Genomic DNA, 13,201 nt, shown 5'->3' with positions numbered 1-13,201 from the left:
CCACGTTTACAAAGGTCGGGAATAAAACTCCTTGCCGCTGAGCGGGTTCTGACTCATAGCGACCCTATAGGACATAGAGAACTGCCCCATACGGTTTCCAAGGCTGTAATCTTTATGGAAGCAGACTGCCACATCTTTCTCCCACAGAGTGCCTGGTGGGTTCAAACAGTAGACCAATTGTTTAGTAGCTGAGTGCTAAACCACTGAGCCACCAGGGCTCCTTTTGGTCATGAATAATCTCTGCTGATGTCAGTGGAGTGGAGGTGTGTTTCAGGACTACACTGAAATATGCCCTACCTTTTCCCTGATTACATGGTATGAAAAAAAAAAAAAAAAATGAGTTATGCAGAATTCCAGATTTTACAGGAACGTACATAGTCTCACGTCTAGAGACACACTGCTAGAGATCAGTATATCATTTTCTATCTTCTCTGTTATAAGGGTATTAACTTTATTACTGTCGTTGGTGATTCTTTGGGGTATAGATTCACACCCTAATGGTGTTCTGAGCTTGCTCTTCTCACTTTTTCACATCAGTACAAAGAGGTCTAACTCCTTCTTGTTAAGACTTGTATTCTACCATGTAGGTATCACAACATTTATGTAATCTTTTTCAGGGTTTATTTTGGTTACTTCTAAGTTTTCAATACTTTCAGTTGTTCAGATAATGCTGCAAAGAACATTCTTGAATCTTTGTGCATGTATAGGAGGGTTTTAAGTAAGCCTTGGTGGCACAATGGTTAAGTGCTCAACTGCTGGCCCAGTGGCTCTGAGGGAGAAAGACGTGGCAATTTGCTCCTGTGAAGATTACACCCAAGAAAATCCTATGGGGCAGTTCTACTCTGCCGTGTGGGGTTGCTATGAGTCGCCATCAGCTCGACAGCACCCAGTAACAACCACAGGAAGGTTTGGAGGCTTAGATTTTAGAAGTGGAAACTCTGGGTCAAAAGGTATGAACTTAAACATTTTAGTAAATGTGAAGCTGCAAGCCAAAACGGTGTCCTGATTTACCCTTGCACCAATAATACACTTGTGTGCCCATTTATTGCCTACACCCTCACTAGTGCTGAAGTTTGTCAGCCCCTTAGTCTTTGTCAGTCTGATAGATGAAACACTGTCATTGTCGCTAATTTGCACTTATTGATTATACCCTTCGGCACACAAGTCAGTGTCTTCCCACTTGGGCTCAGTTCCCCTTCCTGCCCAGTCAGTTTCCCACTCTCTCCTCATCTGTTAACACATATGTGAGTGGGAAGTGCTCACTCATTTTAGTAGACGCCTAAGCAAAGCATAACCAGAAAGGCAAATTCACAGCCTACGTTTAGAGGAGAGATTAAGCAATTTTCCGATAGAGGTTCTGTCACAGGCTTCCTTCCACTAGCCCAGCTCATCGGCAGTAAAGCACATTCAGACCCCCTGAAGGAGCTCCTTTTCTGGCTGCCTTTGCACAGCAGGATTATAGCCACAGGATGAAGGCGCTTCTTGAAGATTCTGCTCCATAGAAAGATGCCTGTTCTCCAGCCAGTCAGGCCTCCTGAGAAAGCTTGGCGGGCGACATCTCTGCGAGCTCTCAAGACAATGATGTCCCATATCAGCTTAAACTTGCCAGGTCGGAGGTCTGGCTGTGACACCTCAGCTCTGCTAGTCTGCTGCCACCTCGGTCCTTGATAATCCACTCCCTCCTCTGACCTACTGAACCCCTTCCCGTCTCGGCTCAGACCACATGTTGTGGTGGCGTGCTGTGGGGTCTACTCCAACTCATAGCGACCCCATGCGACCGAGTAGAACTGCCTCATAGGGTTTTCTTGGCTGTAATCTTTACAAGAACAGCTCATCAGGTCTTTCTCCACCGGGTGGATTTGAACCATCAACTTTTCGGTTAGCAGACAAGCATTTAATCTTTGAGCCACCAGGGCTCCTTCACAGACCATGTGCTGGCTGAAATAGTTTCTCTTCTCAGCTGTGGGTTGTAGCTTTCCAATAAGACGGTAAAATTTTTAAGGGCAAAGACCAGATCTTATCCCCATACGTGCCCAACATCAAAAGCCTCACTGATGGCAGGAGTCAGTGGTCATGAGAAGGAAATTGTGGCGGATGGGTTGTGACTCCCTTCTGAATCTGATGGGCTCTGGGGTGCATGGGGGTCCACGTTGTCCAGGATCTTCGAGCAGTTTGGATGCCCTCTCTTCTACCTGCTACACTTAGCTTCTTCTAATGATTCCTGAAAATGAGCCAGTTTCAGGACTGGCAAGAAACCTGACTTGTTCGGGTGGCCACAAGACCACCCCCAGAGCCAGCTTGGGACTCTGCTCCTGAGTGAAACTTGTCGTAAAACATGTCCTATGTTTCTCCTCTCAGACACGCATTCCTGAAATTAACATGTCAGCACCATATCTGGGGTCACTGCTTGATGGAGGGTGAAGCAACACATGCCCGGATACCTGGCAACTACATTGGGTTTTTTTTAAAAAAAAGAAAAATGCTCACTTTTGTAGCATGACATGTATTTCTTTAATTCCCGTAGATTAGCTTTGAGTACCATGTTGCTTTCATAGTACTTTACCCACACGTAATTAAGCCTACTTCAGCTAAGATTCACACTTGGAAAGTGTGAATAACATAACTCATTCAATTCCATTTATAAAAAGAGGAAGCATATGAAGCTCATTAGAGTTGTCTCAGGCATTCATTCAGGAATTAATTGCCAGGTCCCTTGAGGAGCCACTCCTAAAATCAAGACTTTTTATTACCACTTTTGAACACATTTGCTTCATGACACCTACTATGAAAGGAAAATTCCGTTTCCTTGAATTTTCAGACCTGCAGGAGAATATTTTGGACTAAAATCTGAATGAAAACTTGTTGAGGGTTGTGACCAGTGAGGAGAGATTGTGCTTCTTGAGAAGAGGGTTGCAAAGGGCCCAAAGATGATTGGTGTAAGGAAATGGAATGGTCAGAATCACAGGAATAATTTCGCCTGGGAGAAAGACCCCAGTGGGTGACATAAAAAATAAAACTCATTTAAGTTCTTTCTATTATAAAAGGTATTCATGCTAATTCTGAAAATATGAAGAATTCAGCAAAGTAGAAGGAGGGAGGAGGAAATCTGCCTATAATCTCTCTACCTCAAAACAACCGTTATTAACATTTTTATTTCTTTCCATCCAATCTTTCCGTATACGTATTCTTTGTACATTGTTGTGACTGGACTATATGCACGTTTAACAGTCATGTCAATGTACGCTGATACAGAGTCCCGAAACAATTTGTTTCATTATTATGGCTGCTGTTGCCCTGCAGGAACTCATTCATTAATTCACTTATTTATTCAACAGGTATTTTATAGAGTCCCTTGTTGCTTGACAGATCCTGGGAAAACTGGAATGAATAAGACAGAAAGGAATTATCCCCATTACTGTTGAGTCACTTCTGGCTCATGGTAACCCTATAGGACAGGGAGGAACTGCCACATAGGGTTTCCAAGGAGTGGCTGGTGGATTCGAACTGATGACCTTTTGGTTAGCACCACAGCTCTTAACCACTACGTGACCAGGGCTCCTATAGAAAGGTATCATCTCTCATAAAATACACATTCTAGTTGAAGTGGACAAAATAAATGAGTAAAGAAATGTTAAGTGTGTTGGGAAGCCTAGAAATTGTAAGCAGAGAGTAGCATAATGTGATGTAAATTTTAAAATGGTTTTCTACCCTGTGGTGAATAGATTGGAGGGAGAGAAGCAGAAGCAGGGAAGGCAGCTAGGAGATTATTGCTGTAGTCTAGATGAGCAGTGACAGTGGCTTGGGTTAAAGTGGCAGGGAGGAGAGGGTGTTTAGGTAACTGGGTCTACAGAGCTTGTGGATTTGGGTCATGGACACGGCATGGATGTGAGAAGAAAAGGTGAAATCCAAGATGACTCCCAGGAACCTGGCTTGAGTGACTAGGTGTATGAGGATACTGATCTCTAAGGTGAGAAGACTGGGGGGAGAAGTAGGTCTGAGGGAAGGCAAGAGTTGTGTTGTGGACAGTGAGATGCCTGTTAGGTATCCATGTGGACACGTCAAGTTTGCAGTTAGATAAATAAGCCTGGGAGTCAGAGCCCCCAAAACCCAGTGCCGTCGAGTCAATTCTGACTCATAGCGACCCTATGGGACAGAGTAGAACTGCCCCACAGAGTTTCCAAGGAGCGCCTGGTGGATTTGAATTGCCGACCCTTTGGTTAGCAGCTGTAGCACTTAACCACTACACAGAGCCAGAGGTGTCTAATTGAGAGTCATTGACACATGGCTAGAGTTTAAAGCTGTGGCAGTAGGTGAGATCACCCAGAGAGAGATGGGAATGGAGAAGAGAAAGGTTCCTTAAGAAGACTGGAACAGATATTCCACCAAAAAGGATATCCAAATGTTGAACACCATTATCCATTAAACCAAACCAAACTCATTGCCGTGGAATTGATTCCGACTCAGCGACCCTATAGGACAGAGTAGAACTGCCCCATAGGGTTTCCAAAAAGGGGCTAGTGGACTTGAACTATGAACCTTTTGGTTAGTAGTCGAGCTCTTAACTGCTGTGCCACCAGGGCTCCAGCGACCTATACCAAACCCCAAAAACCAAACCTGTTGCTGTTGAGTTAGTTCCAACTCCTAGTGACCCTATAGGACAGAATAGAACTGCTCCATATGGTTTCCAAGAAGCAGCTGATGGAGTCCAACTGCCAATCTTTTAGTTGGCAGCTGAGCTCTTAACCACTGTGCCACCAGGACTCCTATTCAACCCCACCCCACTGAGATGTAAAAAGTTTATTTCTTTCAGCAGTCTACGGCTGAAGAAGAAAGAGCCAGATAATCTGCAGGGGACGAGCATCTTATCTAAGCGGGTCACCAAGTCTTTTCTCCCATGGAGTGGCTGGAGAGTTCAAACTGCCAATCTTTGGGTGAGCAGGAGACCATTTAACCACTGCACCACTAGGGCTCCTTAACAACATGATAAATAAGTAAAATCAAAGCAATAAAGAGGATGGAGTTTTTTAGGAGTGGGGATGAGGATTAAATTTTAAATAGAGTGGTCAGGGACAGCTTCACTATGAATGTGACATTTGTGTAAAGACCTGAAAGGAGTAAAGGGGTGAGCCTGTGACTGACTCTCTGGGGGAAGAATGTTCCAGGCAGAAGAAACAGCAAATGTAATGGCAAGAGTGTTCCTAGTACATTTAAGAAGACCACTGAAACTGGAGCAGGTAGAGGTTAAGAGTGGAAGGAAAGGTAGGTGGAGAGCCAAGCCAGGTAGGGCCTCTTAGGTCATAGCAAGGCCTACCTTTTATTCTCAGTGAGATGGGAAGCTATTGGGCTAATCCTAGCAGAGGAATAACGTGGTCTGACTTGTGTTTTAAGAAGAATGCTGTGGCTCCTACAATGAGGACAGACTGTAGGGTTCAAAGGCAACAGCAGGGACAGCAGTGAGGAGGTTCCTGCAGGCACTCAGGTGAGAAGTGCAGGTGGCTGGACCAGGGATGAAGTCACACTAGCCATTTACTTCTCTTGATCAGTTTCCACTCTACCCTTGCAGATCCCATGGATAAAGGAGCCTGTACGACTTGGATATGGGGAAATATTAACTGGGAGAGTTTGACAAGCACTCCTTTCAGAAATAAACTTGGAGAACAACAACAGCAGAGAGCGTCTGGGCTCCATGAAGAAGAAAGTCAATAACTAGTCCAAGAATGACCACGAGAACTTGGTTGGATTTCTTGAGTCTTACAACTTCTCCATGTTTATTAACATTGCACCCTCAGTCTATTTCTATGTAATGATCAGCAAGAACAAAGAAAATGGCTCTGAGAGAGAGCAAGACATGAGGAAATGAAGGAAACTGTAGCTGCCGGGCAGCCAGGCTAGAGTGGAGGAGAAATTCCAAGAAACCAGGTCTGCAGTGAAGACTCTGAACAGCTCTGGGCCTGTGGGATGGGAGAAGACTATTGTTGATAATTCTCCAGAGGCCTCTGAACTGCCTAAGGGGATGGAAAGACAAGAACATTTCTTCATACTCTTTGGGAGGGGCGACCATCTCTAAGAAGCCCTGTAATGTCACCCAGCCTCCAGGGCCATCTGGCTGCATTTCGTGTTGGACTGCAAGATGATGAGAGTTTAATTTCATCACACTTTCATTTGCAAGTCCGTCTTTTGGATCAAACGGTTCAGGAGGTTAAACGTGTTCAAGAAAAGTGTCTAAATGCTATAGCCACAGGCTAGTTGCTTGGAAGAAAGAAAGAGACTCAGCTGCAAGCGTTTCCTCAGTGGGGGTCTTTGAGGTTCTTCACTTGGCTTTTACTGGTGCCTTGATTCTTTGAAGATCCTCTCAGTATTGTGTATATTTTCACCACAATTAAACAAACAGACGAGCCCACGGGACTGTACAACACAAGAGCGAACGCTAGAAGGCTAATGTAAACTATAAACTTTAGTTAATAATAATGTATTGTAACAAAAGCACCACGCTGATGTAAGATGCTAACAATAGGAGAAATTACATGCAGAGGAGGAGGGGGCATAGGGTAACTCTCTGTACTTCCTGTGCAAATTTTCTGTAAAACTAAAACGTCTCCAAAAAAAAAGATGTATTAAAAATTACAAAAAAAAAAAACCCTGCTCAATAAAGAGAGAGAAAATCTGGATAGATATATAATAACTGGTAGAGATTAGATGAATCCCTGAGACTATCACCCTGAGATACTGTCTAAACTTGGAACCCAAACTACTCCCGGAGATCATCTTTCAGTCAAACGACAGATTGACCCATTTAAAAAAAAAAAAAAAAAAAAATCACCTGTGAGCACTGTGCTTCTCAAAATAATTGTCTAGATGAAACCAAATGGTTAACATTTACCCTAGACCAAAGATAAGAAGGCAAGGGGGCTCAGGGAAGCTAGATGAATAGAAACAGAACAACCAAAATGGAAATAAGGAGAATGCTGATATATTGTGAAGATTGTAACCAATGTCACTAAATAATATGTATAGAAATTGTTAAATGAGAACCTAATTTCTTGTGTAAACTTTCAGTAAAAACACAATAAAATATTAAAAAAAAAAAAAAAAGTCTGGGCCCAGGTGGCTTCACTGGTGAATTTTACCAAACATCTGAAGAAGAATTAATACCAATTCTTTACAAACTCTTCCAAGAAATAGAAGAGGAGAGAACACTTCTCAACTCATCCTATGAGGCAATTATTACCCTGATGCCCAAACCAGGTAAGAACATCACAAGAAAAGACAGAGACTAATATCTCTTATGAATGCAGATGAAAATAATCATTCTCAACAAAATACTAGCAAACTGAATCAGGCCGCATATAAAAGGATTATAGGCCATGACCAGGTAGGATTTACCCCAGTAATTCTAGGTAGACTTCACATACACAAATCAATCAATGTAATACCCCATATTAATAGAACAAAGTACAAAGACCACATGACTATCTCAATAGATGCAGAAAAAGCATTTGACAAAATTCAACACCACTTTGTAACAAAGGGAACTCTCTCAACATGATAGAGGACGTCTACAAAAAATCCACAGCTAACATCGTACTTACTGGTGACAGATTGAAAGCTTTCCACTAAGATCAGGAACAAGGCAAGCCTGTGCCCTTTTGCCACTTTTTTGCAACATCGTGTTGGAGCTTCTAGCCAGAGGAATTAGGCAAGAAAATGAAATAAAAGGCATCCAGATTGGAAAGAAGGAAAACTCCCTATTTGCAGATAACGTGATTTTGTGTGTAGAAAATCTTAAGGGATCCGCTAAAAAAACTATTAGAATAAATGAGTTCAGCAAGTTTGCAGGATGAAAGATCAGTATACAAAAATCAATTGTATTTCTATGCACTTGCAAGGAACAATCTGAAAATAAAATTAAGTAAACAATTCATGACAGCATCAAAAAGAGGACCCTCCCATTCTGTCTTCTGAGAGTTCAGATGCGAATATTAGGGAAAGAAGCTGCAGACAAGACCTCAACTGCACGTGGCCCCATTAAGGTGATGACATGGTTACCTAGCAGGTTGAGTCATCTTGGGATGGGTGTGTGTGGTGGGAAGGGGTTCAGAGATTGATTTTTGTAGAAAGTCACTTATTTCAAATCATATTTCTGCCACACATAGGGTTGGCCTTAAAGCAGACAGCTGCCTGTTGGTGGAATTCAAGGAGACGAACATGTCTCCCTGCACCAAAAGTAGTCCCTCAGTCTCTTACTTGGAGAACGTCAACATTTAAGGCCAATGTTTTGGTTCCTATAACCAAAAACTGTCCTTGGGAGAGACATTTACACTTTAATATGAATGAATTAATAGTCCATTCATACCTGATCATGGTTAAAGAGAAGAAACCATACATGGAGATAAAAATGGAAGAAGGTTGGGTTCCGCTGGGCATCAAGAGAGAGACTGGAAAGCAAAATGTGATGAAATTTAACTTTTCTTGATTCTCAGTATTAACTTCAACCTCTCTGCTTGCAGAGTCCCCAAGCGGTGCAAACTGTTAATGAGCTCAGCTGCGAACCAAGAGGTTGGATGTTTCGGTCCACCCAGAGGTGCTTTGGAAAAAACGCCTGGTGATCCACTTCCCAAAAAACTCGGCCACTGAGAACCTCATGAAGCACAGCTCTGCTCTGACACACACGGGGCCCCGTGAGTCGGAATAGACTGTCAGCTCTGACACACTCGGGGTCCCGTGAGTCGGAATAGACTGTCAGCTCTGACACACACGGGCCCCGTGAGTCGGAATAGACTGTCAGCTCTGACACACACGGGCCCCGTGAGTCGGAATAGACTGTCAGCTCTGACACACTCGGGGTCCCGTGAGTCGGAATAGACTGTCAGCTCTGACACACACGGGCCCCGTGAGTCGGAATAGACTGTCAGCTCTGACACACACGGGCCCCGTGAGTCGGAATAGACTGTCAGCTCTGACACACACGGGCCCCGTGAGTCGGAATAGACTGTCAGCTCTGACACACACGGGCCCCGTGAGTCGGAATAGACTGTCAGCTCTGACACACTCGGGGTCCCGTGAGTCGGAATAGACTGTCAGCTCTGACACACACGGGCCCCGTGAGTCGGAATAGACTGTCAGCTCTGACACACACGGGCCCCGTGAGTCGGAATAGACTGTCAGCTCTGACACACACGGGCCCCGTGAGTCGGAATAGACTGTCAGCTCTGACACACACGGGGTCCCGTGAGTCGGAGTAGACTGTCAGCTCTGACACACACGGGGTCCCGTGAGTTGGAATAGACTGTCAGCTCTGACACACACGGGCCCCGTGAGTCGGAATAGACTGTCAGCTCTGACACACACGGGCCCCGTGAGTCGGAATAGACTGTCAGCACTGACACACACGGGGTCCCGTGAGTCGGAGTAGACCTGTTAGCTGTGACACACACGGGGCCCGTGAGTCGGAGTAGACCTGTTAGCTGTGACACACACGGGGCCCGTGAGTCGGAGTAGACCTGTTAGCTGTGACACACACGGGGCCCGTGAGTCGGAGTAGACCTGTTAGCTGTGACACACATGGGGCCCGTGAGTCGGAGTAGACCTGTTAGCTCTGACACACACGGGGTCCCGTGAGTCGGAACAGACCGTTAGCCGCTAGTTAATAGCGAATCAAAAATAAGGAAAGATCCTTTATCCTTGGCTAAAGTTTTATTGTTGAACAAGTACGTGCCTGATCTTATTTGGTCTTTATGAATAACTCTGTGAAGTAGGCGTGAACGTGATTCCCGTTAGTGGGGTTAGAAAGTAGAACATAAAGATAATGATCACCTGAAGCCACCCTGCTATTTAAAGGGCAGAGCCAGGACTTAAGGCCAGTTCTCTGAACTCCAAACCTTGTGCTTTTTCAACCACACTAATGTTGAAGGAGGAGCCCTGGTGATGCAGTGGTTAAGAGCTCGGCTGCTAACCAAAAGTTCAGCAGTTCGAATCTACCAGCTGCTCCTTGGAAACCCTGTGGGGCAGTTCTACTCTGTCCTATAGGATTGCCATAAGTTGGAATCGACTTGATGGAAACAATTTTTTTTTTTTTTTTTTTTAACATGGAAGGGGTTTTTCTACTCTTACCGAACAGAATTTAAATTGAAGCTAGTACCTTTCTGTAAGTAAAATAATCCTCTAAACAGTAATTTGAAAGGATTTTTCTTAGATCAACTAATAAATTAAGGAACAAGGAATGACAAGCCCTCCCTTTCTAAATTCATCATTAGAAGGGTTCTGCTCACTTCCTGCCCCCGAAAGCTGTGTCCTATAGAAGATGTGTGAAATGGTTCTGTCAGGAGGCTGTGTTTGAGAATTTGTGATTTTAATTTAGGTCCTCGGTACAGCAGCCTTGTTCTGACAGATGAATTAAGGCAGGTTTCAGAGCTGGTCCTTGTTGGGATGGGCTCGGACTGAATGATATAAATCCTAGGAGAAAAGTTAACGATACTAGCATCTGTGCTGCTCCGAGTCCGTAGGAGCCTGCCTTACCCAAGAGCACCTGTGCTGGTGGTCTGACAGTGGGCCAGAGCTTTTTTCTTTTTTTTAAGAGGAACATCCTTGTATTTCCGTATTGAACACCATGTAGGCCGTTGCCTTCCTGAGGGCTCGGCTGGTGCTGAAGCTGAAATGGGTGGATGTATGTGTTTTTACGTCACCCTACGTTTTGGTGGCTGAGCAGGTGGCTGCATTTGATCTGGTGGACGGGGGTGCAACGGAGTAGGATGGGAGGAAAAAAGAGAGGAAGAACGTGACTTGGCTGGGTCCTGTCTATGACAGGGAGGAGCCTTGGAACATGCTACCTGGCTGACCCAGGGCCCACAAGACAAGGTGCTTTGAATAAGGCAGAACTTCCCAAGCCTTCATGTGTAAACGTGAGCTGTACCCTCATATCATGGGAGGCCCTGGGCACCCCTTCATCCTTCTCTGGCCAGGAGTAGGTCCACACTGAGGCTGGAATTGTATGCATGGATGGTGGGGGTGGGGGGTGGGGGGCATTGCTGAGGGATTAACTGAGCCTTGTGCACAATTATTTAGAATTGGAAGTTGGAATCTTTGTGCATTGTGCACATTGGAGCCCTGGGATACTCCACTCTACTTGGGGCTCCTACGGTGAGGACGCCAGATGGGGTGAAAGATGTCGCCTCCACACTTGCTGATTAGTTTTTCTGTGATCTTGGGGTTTCCTGCCTGCTTCTATGAAGACATTCGAGTTAGAGAAGAGACATTCTGGCAAGCAAAGGTGTCGTACTTCTAGTGACAAGTATCGTCTGATCTCACTGAGGTGAAATATGCAGACTAGGCAAGGGCATAGAGACCAAAGTTTCTGTAGTGGTTAGCAGGGGTGGGAGGGACGGGGGTGGAGGAGCCTTTGTTTAGGGAGCAGTGAGTTCTGTTCATGGTGATGGAAAATCTGGCAACGATGATTGGTAATGGTTTCACAAGATGATTAATGCCATCAGTATCACTGATTTGTACACATGAAAAACGTTGGCTTGGCGAATATCGTGTCATATATACTTTTTTAATGGTTTCACAAGATGATTAATGCCATCGGTATCACTGATTTGTACACATGAAAAACGTTGGCTTGGCGAATATTGTGTCATATATACTTTTACAATAATAATTTAAAAAAGAGTCATAATTCAGAGGTGTGTTAGTTAGCCAGTGCTGCTGTAACAGAAATACCACAAGTGGATGGACTGAAACAAGCTTATTCTCTCACAGCCTAGGAGGCTGGAAGTCCAGATTCAGGGCATCAGCTCCAGGGAAAGGCTTTCTCTCTCTGTCCGCTTTGGAGAAAGGTCCTTGTCCTCAATCTTCCCCTTGTCAGAAGCTTCTCAGCACAAGGACCCCTGGCCCGTGGAATGTACTCCTCTCCTGACACTTCTTTCTTGGCGGTATGAGGTCCCCCTGTCTCTCTGCTCACTTCTCTCTTTTATATCTCAAAAGAGATTGATTTAAGACACAACCTAATCTTATAGATTGTGTCCTGCCTCATTAACATAACTGCTGCTAATCCTGCCTCATTAACATCATAGACGTAAGATTTACAACACATAAGGAAATCACATCAGATGGCAAAAAGCTGGACAATCACACAATACTGGGAATCGTACCCTAGCCAAGTTGACACATATTTTGAGGGGACACAATTCAATCCATAGTACAAGGAGTGGAAGAGAAAAATTACATGAAGTAATCTTGGCCATCTGACTTCATTTCTCTGGCCCTCAGTTTCTTCACCAGTAAAAAGAGGAAGATTTGGGCTGGTTATCTCAGAGCTGGAGGGTTCTTTGAGGACCCTCTCCTGCTTAGTAAATCCTGGAGTGTGAGGGTGTCAGAGTGGAACGGTCAGGACCTTCTGCTGAGGTTTTATACATGATCACACTTGGGGGCTCTGTGTTTGAGGGCAAAGCCATCTGAAGTCCTGCTGCCAAGTACATCGCGCGTACTCTCTTGTCATTTCCCAAATAAGAACTTGGCTTACTGCATTGGGCTTACCTTCTACAAGCGGGGCTTGGAGCCCGGCTTCCAAAGTGACTATTTCTAATAAGTGGAGCAGCTCTGGGGCCAGAGGGACCCGAGTTTTGTGTTCAGGTTCTACCACCAACTGCATGGGTGATGTTGGGTGGCCTGTTTAATTTCCCCGAATGTCTCCAAGTCTCTTGTTTTGGTGAAATGGGAAGGATGAGCTCGTACAGTCTATTTCATGGGTTTGTTGTGAGGGTTAAAGGCACAGAGGGCCTGGCATACAGGCATCTGTTCAATAAGAGTCTTCGCGGCTACTTCAGGTCAAAGGGACCTTCGGGACTTCCTTGGACAGGTCTTGGCTTTGGCACTACAGGCCTTCAAATATTTGTGTGGCCATTATCTGGGAGGATCATTTGGTCCTTTCTGTGTCCTTTCGGAAAATTAAAGATCGCAGGCAGGGCTATGGATTTCCTGGGGTGCATGTCCACTTGGCATGTGGATGAGGTTATGGTGTTTATTTGTGAGAGGCCCTGGGATGGGATGAGAGTTGGGTAGTCATGAGAAGCATGGTGGACACGATGATAGGCCACCCAGATCCCCTTCAGGAATACAGGACTTGTCCCCCGGCCCCCCCCCCCCATTCTGGGAGTGCTGATGGAAGACAGCCCTTTACAGTCAGTCCATTCAGGAATTGCCTTGG

At 45.0% G+C, this 13,201-nt stretch overlaps 1 long non-coding RNA gene across 1 annotated transcript; it reads left to right on the top strand.

Moving 5' to 3' along the window:
* The first annotated feature begins 4,816 nt into the window (after window positions 1-4,816).
* LOC135227729 (uncharacterized) lies at window positions 4,817-6,637 on the top strand. The gene is made up of 2 exons (XR_010317854.1): window positions 4,817-4,931; window positions 5,564-6,637. It is a non-coding gene; the product is annotated as an uncharacterized LOC135227729 (long non-coding RNA).
* The last annotated feature ends 6,564 nt before the right edge of the window (window positions 6,638-13,201 follow it).

The sequence above is a fragment of the Loxodonta africana genome, chromosome 15, assembly GCF_030014295.1.
Source record: "Loxodonta africana isolate mLoxAfr1 chromosome 15, mLoxAfr1.hap2, whole genome shotgun sequence".
NCBI classification, from domain to species: domain Eukaryota; kingdom Metazoa; phylum Chordata; class Mammalia; order Proboscidea; family Elephantidae; genus Loxodonta; species Loxodonta africana.
This window is presented reverse-complemented; position numbering and strand designations above follow the sequence as displayed.